Raw genomic sequence first — 9,000 nt, forward strand, 5'->3', positions numbered from 1 at the left:
CATGCTTTTCTCGTTACCATCAGCCACTTATGTTCACCATTCAGCCATGTCACACAAGAACAATTTTGGTGCGTGTCAAGCTAGCGAAACGGGCCCAAGCGCACCATGAGCGTGGCACGCAAATGAAGCTGCACATGAGATGTCATAATTTTTGATATTACCACTTGTCATATATGCTTGTCATACAGTCACGTCGTGCAATACCGAATTTGTATATAAAGTTAGCGAAACAGCCGTAATCGCCCAATGAGCCTGGCGCGTAAATCATGTTGTACATGACATGGATTTCGTGATTTTCATTCTACGATCTGTCATTTATATTTGCCACTAGGACATGCCACGCAATACCAAATTTAGTGTATATCAAGTTTGCGAACTGGCCGCAAGCGTGCCATGAGTATGTCATGCAATTTATTTATTTATTTATTTATTTATTTATTTATTTATATAACCCTCAGGGCCAAAAAGGCATTAAAAAGGGGAGTGTATAAATACATAAAAATAGAAATAAAACAGTGCAATAAATACAAATAAAAGAATACAATGAAAGACAGATAATATCCACGTTTCTGCAGAATGTACAAAAATAGTTATTTCCAAATATACAAAAACAGAAGCAATAAGCATAGGTAACATTTTCTTGGTTATACAATGTTAGCTAATGTTTCGTGAAAAAGTTTGAAGTCAGTGATGGTTGCGACATTCGAGGGAAGGTGGTTCCAATCATGAGATGTGCGGGGAATAAATGACTGAAAGAAAGACCTAATGTGACATGCTGCGATTCCTACCTTATTGCGATGATCAACACGGTTTCAGATGTACAGGGGCTGGAGTATCAGGTCGTTATGAAGTGTAGGGTGATAAAAAATTTTATGAAACAGTGAAAGACGGGTGACGTTTTGTCGGTGAGCCAATGGAATCAGTGATAAATTATTTTTCATTGAAGTCATACTTGCAGTGCGGTTGTAGTTAGAGAGGACGGACCTAGTAGATTTATTTTGTACTAGTTCAAAGGGAGATGATGAGATTACCATGACTGAGATCCCATATGGCAGATGCGTACTCGAGTTTAGGGCGTATGAGAGACTTATAGAGTATTAGTTTCAAGGAAGAGGGTGCTTTGGAGAAGTTACGTCGTAAGTAGCCGGGCATGCGATTGGCATTCTTAATCACGTACTCTACATGAGTTGTCCAACTTAAGTTATTTGTGATGTGCACGCCAAGATATTTATAAGACAAGACAGAATCTAAGAAAACGTTGTTTAGGTGGTAGGTATTATGGTTCGAGTGTGTACTTAATACGTGCATTATCTTACATTTCTTAATATTAAGTTCCATCAATCAGATATTACACCAACTAGCTATATTTAGGTCAGGTTGAAGTGTTTTAGTATCATCAACATTGGTAATTTCGCGGTAAATAACACAGTCATCTGCGAACAGATGTATGTTAGAAGTTATTGAAGAAGTTAGATCATTAATTTATACAAGAAATATTAAAGGTCCCAACACTGAACCTTGAGGCACATCTGATTGTACTTCAGTGAGTGGCGAATGATGGTCGTTAGCAGTTACGAATTATGCTGCACATGACATGTCATGATTTTTTCTATTACAACTTGTAGTTTATGCTCGTGAGTCACATCGCGCAATATCACATTTGTTCTATATTAGGCTAGCGAAACGGCCACGAGAATGCATGAGCGCGGCATGCAAGTCACGGTGCGCATGACATGTCATGATTTCCGTACGAACCATTGTTAGTTATGTTTGTGACACAGCCATGTGGTGAAATGCAAAATTCCGAGTATATCAACCAAGCGTAACGGCTTTTAGCGTATTATGATCATGGCATTTAAATCATGGTATGCTTGATGTGCACGTCATAATTTGCATGGTGCACCACCTGTAATTTATGTCGGTAAGCAGAAATGTCTCATCACGCCAATTTTTTTAATAGATCAAGTTCAGAAAACAGCGGCTGGGGCTCACCGTACATGATGAGTAAATACTAATTATGTTCACGACAACTTAGTCCTGATTTTAATACGACAAGTAATTCATGTTAGTTATGAAGGCATGTTATGCCATATTGATTTTAGTATAAATTCCATTACCGATATGGTCTGGACCGCACACAATCGCAGGCGGCTGGATAGATAGATAGATAGATAGATAGATAGATAGATAGATATATAGATAGATAGACAGATAGATAGATAGATGCACTCAAAGTCACTGAAGTTCGGTAAGAATGCTCATATTTAAACAAATAACAGCTATAATGACACAGCTGAGCTAGTTGGCTGCAAAGTACTATCGTGAGCAATATGAGTGCAAACATGTGAGTGCGTGGCCAATACCCTCGCACCCTACATTGGCTGATTCGCATCGGCCGTTGTTGGAAGCAAAGTGGAAAGGGTGGCGCACTCTTGGAATCTGTCGACACTCCCTCTTCAGTATCGTTACTGAAAACAGCGGCTCATAGCGCGTTAGTGGCTGCGAGCAGCGACTGTGAACTGACATAATGCACACACTCTCGCCCAATAACCCATCAGGCTATGCATCGCTGCTTCAATATCGACTGTGACGTATGCTGCCGTGATGCTGTGCCTGTTTTATTGCAGGTGGTATTTTCTGCGCATTTTCATACACGTGTCTCACTTATGTTGTTTTTCCGTGCATTTTTCTTCGCGTTATCATCGCTAGCAGTATATTTCATGCAATCAGCTGACATTTGCCCGTAATACTAACGAAAAGGGAATGACAACTAACAGTAGAAGAGCAGCCCTCTTTTCTCATCCAGTTACGGCAGTGCCATCCACATATCACGTTATCTTAGTTTTGAGGCTATTTGTCTTTTGCTCGGGTGTTCGAGCTCATATTGCTCACGATAGTAGATGAATCATATCAGTTGCGAAACTGCTTTCTGAAACGCGGCAGTGCACATGACCAATTTCGCGAAAACCTGTGGATTGCAGCGCCAGCTGGAAACAGCGCCACAAACCCCGGAATCACCGCGGAAGCACGTGGCGCCGTGGAGAAAAGAAAACAAAGGAGAGGCCCTGACTATTGCGGTACACTATATCCTGACGCAACGTTACTAGCGTTTATTCTACTAACGTTGACCATGACGTCCTGATCGTGCAGCCTTCACATCACAAACATTCGCATCGCCTCCTAGCGAAGGAGAAGCTAAATATTTGGCGACTTCCGGCACGTTAATTGCAAGCGCATGCGCGCATCAAGCGAGACGCGAAACTTTTGCAGTCCCCGTTCTCTTCCTTTTTCATGCGCAAGCGGCACGGGTGATTGACTTATCACTCCTGATATCACTCCTTCTGTGGGTTTTCTAGAAAACCTTCCGACTGCCTAGCCGTCCTAGGAACACTGGGCTCGTACAGGCGGCGCTAGTACCACGGGGAGTTTCGGTACCGCCAATGGCAATTCCGGGACCATACTTCCGTGTCACTGTGCTGATAACAGCTCCTACGTACGGCCGTCACTTGGTGCGATATATATATATATATATATATATATATATATATATATATATATATATATATATATATATATATATGCGTCAGATATATATATATATGCGTCAGACCAGCATCCAACGAAAAAAAAACCCACTTCGTCCTCCTCTTTCTTGCAGCCGTGTTTAGCCGCATTTTGTATCATAACCCCCGGCGGTAGAAGCACCGTCCCGGTGCTAAATTTACGCAGATGATGTCGAAGGGGGGTAATAGGGCTTTAGCCGAGCCACGTGAATGGTGTCGCTCGGAGCTGACGATGACTTTGTTGGATCGGTTGGAACAATCTCGTACGTGACGTCTGTCACTTGGCGAACGATACGGAATGGTCCAGTGTAGGGCGACAACAGTTTTTCCGACAGTCCCACACGCCGAGTAGGTGACCAGAGGAGCACGAGAGAACCCGGAGAAAAGTGCACGTCTCAATGGTGAGAATTGTAGAGCTGTTGTTGGCGCGCCTGTGAAGCCTGTAGACGGTTACGGGCGACTTGGCGCGCGTGGTCGGCGCGGGCAATGGCTTCACCAGCATATTCAGTGGCCGCAGGTAGCAATGTGTCTAAAGGTAGAGTTGGGTCCCGGCCATATAGTAGATAGAAGGGCGAATATCCGGCAGTGTTGTGACGAGATGAGTTGTAGGCGAACGTCACATACGGCAAATGAATGTCCCAATCATGGTGGTCTGGCGCAACGTATTTGGCAAGCATATCGGTTAGGGTCCTGTTAAGGCGCTCCGTGAGGCCATTTGACTGTGGATGGTACGAAGTAGTAAATTTGTGCTTGGTATGGCAAGACCTCAGGATTTCATGAACGACAGCTGATAAGAACGTGTGGCCACGGTCGGTGAGAAGTTGACGGGGAGCACCGTGCACTAATATTATGTCGTACAGCAGAAAGTCCGCAACGTCGGTAGCGCAGATGGTCGGGAGTGCTCGTGTGATTGCGTACCGCGTTGCGTAGTCCGTGGCAACAGCAATCCATTTATTTCCGGCCGTGGAGAGTGGAAAAGGGCCCAACAGGTCGAGACCAACTCGAAAAAAAGGCTCGTTGGGAACGTCGATCGGCTGAAGGTAGCCGGCTGGGAGGGCAGACGGCGTTTTGCGACGCTGACAGGGCTCACAAGCGGCGACATAGCGTCGAACCGAGCGGGCAAGTCCAGGCCACAAAAACCGACGTCGTACCCGATCGTATGTGCGAGAAACGCCCAAATGGCCCGTCATGGGAGCGTCATGAAGTTGATGCAGGACAATGGAACGCAGGTGCGCTGGGATGACAGGAAGTAAGTCTGATTCGAAGGAATCAAGGTTGCGGCGATATAGGATCCCGTCTTTCACCAAAAACATTCGTAGGGACGGGTCGCGAGGCGTTAACTCCAGTTTGTCAATGATGGCTCGTAAAGAAGCATCCCGACGTTGCTCTTCGCCAATGTTTAACAGCTGCGACACGGAAAAAAACGTCCGTGATAGCGTCAGTATCGGTTGCTTCGTCAACAGGGTAGCGGGATAAACAATCCGCATCCTGATGTAATCGCCCTGTTTTGTACATTACAGAGAACGTGTACTCTTGAAGGCGTAGAGCCCAACGAGCGAGACGTCCCGTGGGGTCCTTCAGGGAGGCTAGCCAGCAGAGCGCGTGATGATCCGTGACAACACGGAATGAGCGCCCGTACAGGTATGGGCGAAACTTGGCGACTGCCCATACAAGGGCGAGGCACTCACGCTCCGTGATAGAATAGTTGCACTCGGCTGAAGATAGCAATCGACTTGCGTAGGCTATAACACGGTCGTGTCCGCGTTGTTGCTGCAATAGCACAGCTCCTATGCCATGTCCACTGGCGTCCGTGTGAACTTCGGTTGGAGCTATTGGATCAAAGTGAGCCAAGATTGGTGGCGTTGTAAGCAATGTCGTAAGTTGTGAAAACGATGACGCTTGGTCATGGCCCCATGTAAACGAGGCGTCTTTCTGCAAGAGCTCTGTGAGTGGGCGTGCAATGGTCGCAAAGTCCTTAACAAAGCGTCTGAAATATGAGCACAACCCCACAAAACTGCGGACATCCTTTGTGGTCTTCGGAACGGGAAAGTTCGTGACAGCGCGAATTTTCTCTGGGTCTGGACGCACGCCTTGGGCATTGACAAGGTGACCGAGCACGGAAATTTGACGACGAGCGAAGCGGCACTTGGAGGCGTTAAGCTGGAGTCCGGCTTGACGAAAAACGTCCAGAATAGCTGACAAACGATCAAGATGCGAGTCGAATGTGGGCGAAAAGACGATAACATCGTCAAGGTAACACAAGCAGGTGGACCATTTCAGCCCTTGGAGCAATGAGTCCATCATTCTTTCAAATGTGGCTGGTGCATTGCAGAGTCCAAAGGGCATCACCTTGAATTGATAAAGACCATCAGGAGTGATGAATGCGGTCTTCTCGCGGTCCATCTCGTCGACGGCTATCTGCCAGTACCCTGATCGAAGGTCAATAGTTGAAAAATAAGTGGCACCGTACAGGCAGTCGAGGGCGTCGTCGATGCGAGGTAAAGGATAAACGTCTTTTTTTGTAATTTTGTTAAGGTGACGGTAATCGACACAAAAGCGCCATGTTCCATCTTTCTTTTTAACGAGGACGACTGGAGAAGCCCAGGGGCTGCATGAAGGCTCGATAATGTTTTTCGCAAGCATTTTGTCGACTTCGTGTTGTAATATTGCACGCTCCGACGCCGACACACGGTAGGGGCGTCGGCGAATGGGGGTTGCATGGCCAGTATTTATGCGATGGGTGACAATGGTCGTTCGGCCCAAAAAGTTGCTGGAAAAGTCGAATATGCTACGATAGCCCTCAAGAGCGTGGCAAAGCGCCGCAGCTTGCTCAGACGTAAGGTCCGATGACACCATTCGCTCGATGTCGGCGCCCCAAGAACGTGATGGAGTGGAACCACTGACTGAGCTGCAGCAATCGTCAACTCTGAAGGGCTCGACATGGTCATCTTGGAGAGCAGTAATTTTTGCCAGGGAGATACCCTGTGGCAGAACTTGGGTGGCGAGTGAAAAGTTGACCAGTGGAAGGAAGGTGTGGTTTCTCTTAATCGTCAGAATCATATGTGGCACAGCAACCCCATGCGTAAGCATCACTGCAGGAATCGGGGCCACCATGTAATCACCATCAGGTACTGGCGGCGTGGAGGATAAGTCGACATGAGTGACAGAGTTAGGAGGGAGGCGCGTGAAATCAATGCAGCAGAGGCTGGTTTGCGGAGGGCTGGTCGGGTCGAAAAAGAGGGGTAAATCGAGATGGAGAGAACCAGCTGAACAGTCTATGAGGGCAGAGTGCGTGGCTAGAAAATCCATACCGAGTATGAGTTCATGAGGGCAATGTTCGATGACGGCGAAAAGAACGACAGTGCTTCTCTCCCCAATAGACACTCGCGCAGAGCACATGCCAAGAATTGCAGCAGTTCCTCCATCAGCGACTCGTACAGCTCGGTTGAGGGTGGGCGAGACAACTTTTCTAAGTCGGCGGCGAAGGTTAGCACTCATAATGGACACATGCGCGCCAGTATCTATCAATGCACTGACACGAACATTGTCGACAGTAACGTCCAAAAGGTTCCTGTTCGTTGTTAATGTTAATCGAGGATTTCTTACGAAGGTCGTCAACGCAGCTCCACCTCCAGAAGCTGCACGGCCTAGTTTTCCGGTCGGAGATGCTGCGAATAGGTCGGGGAGGCAGCGCGGCGTTGTGGAGGCGACCGGGACTGACGACGAGCAGGAGATGGTGACCGGTCGTAGCGAGGTCTGCTCAGAGGTGCTGTAGGAGCGGAAAATGTGGTCGGCGTTGATGGAGAAAGCGGTGGGGACGCCTGGCGAGCAGAAGTGGTGTGATACTGAGGTGCATAATGGGACGGTGGAGCCCAGCGGCTGCGGCAGTGACGAGCGATATGGCCAACGCGTCGACAGTTAAAACATCTTGGCCTGTCATCAAGAGTACGCCATTCGGACGGATTGCGTTGTATGCGAGGTACAGAAGGGGTACGATAAGAAGGCTCAGCAGAGTATACGGTAGGAACAGGATGTAGGCCGACATTCGATAGCTCCTGACGAACGACCGCTTGTATTAAAGAGATCGTGGTGGGGGAAGGCGCAGGCGTCGGTAACGTCGTGGCTACCGGTTGTGCTGCCTCGACCTCTCGACGGATGATGCGTGTAAGGTTGTCACATCGAGGGGCCTGGTGGAAGGCGTCGTCACACAAAGAAGGGGCCGCTGTGTTCGGAAGGCGCACGATGCTTTGGGCTACGCGGCGGGCTTTAGCTTGTTCGAGACGTCGGCATTCTTTAAGAATTGTGTCGATGCTCGAGACGTTGTTTAAAACCAGCAGGTTGAAAGCATCGTCAGAAATGCCCTTCAAGACGTGGTTAACCTTTTCGTCTTCCAACATGGACTGGTCGGCCTTGGAACAAAGGGCCAAGACGTCAAGAATGTAAGAGACGTACGATTCGGTAGAAGACTGGGCCCGTGTGGCAAGAGTCTTCTTCGCAGCGAGCTGACGACCAGATGAATCGCCAAACATGTCACGTATTTTTTCTTTGAAGAGATCCCAGCTCGTTATGTCGGCTTCGTGGCTTTCAAACCATGTTCGGGGAGTGCCGTCCAGGTAGAAAAGCACGTTGGCGAGCATGAGCGTGGGATCCCAGCGGTGAGTAGCACTGACGCGCTCGTACCGCTTCAGCCAAGTGTCAAGATCAATCGTACCATCACCGGAGAAAGTGCCGGGATCCCTGAGGTGCGGGAGTGTGACGTAGGTGGTGGCTTGGACTGATGAGGGCGGCGTAGAGGAAGTACCAGCAGTCGAAGCAGTCGAAAGGTCGCCGATGGTGCGACCGCTGCGCGTCTCCATCGAGGTACGGGGGTCGTCCGCCTCCACCAATAATGTTACGAGTAACTTGTTTAATGAGCTATTTACAGCGCAGAGAACCCGACGAGCAAGATGGCGTCAGACCAGCATCCAACGGAAAAAAACCCACTTCGTCCTCCTCTTTCTTGCAGCCGTGTTTAGCCGCATTTTGTATCAATATAGATAGATAGATAGATAGATAGATAGATAGATAGATAGATAGATAGATAGATAGATGGTTGACTAAGACGTCGTTCCGAATGTGCCATCTTCATGTTCACTCCTGTTGAAGTTTCGAGCAATTTTAAACTAACCCCCGTATTCAAGAACGTCCGTTCACTCAACGCTTCCCCTTCACTTGAGAAAGGCGGTGGGAGCGCCGCCTGTGGGCGCGGCAAGTCACTGCATATCAACAATAATCTGCTGCGATTCTTGAGAAGCGCAGTGTCATTCTCAACTGAGCAGTGGCGCAGTGCTCAACTCTGTCAAGTGAAGGATGAAGGTCGAGTCGAGTAGCGTTTGTGAATATGGGGGTTAGTTGAAGATGTTAATAACACATCTCAGACTCACGGCTTGTAAGAAGG

This window comes from Rhipicephalus microplus, chromosome 7 (genome assembly GCF_043290135.1).
Source record: "Rhipicephalus microplus isolate Deutch F79 chromosome 7, USDA_Rmic, whole genome shotgun sequence".
NCBI lineage: Eukaryota > Metazoa > Arthropoda > Arachnida > Ixodida > Ixodidae > Rhipicephalus > Rhipicephalus microplus.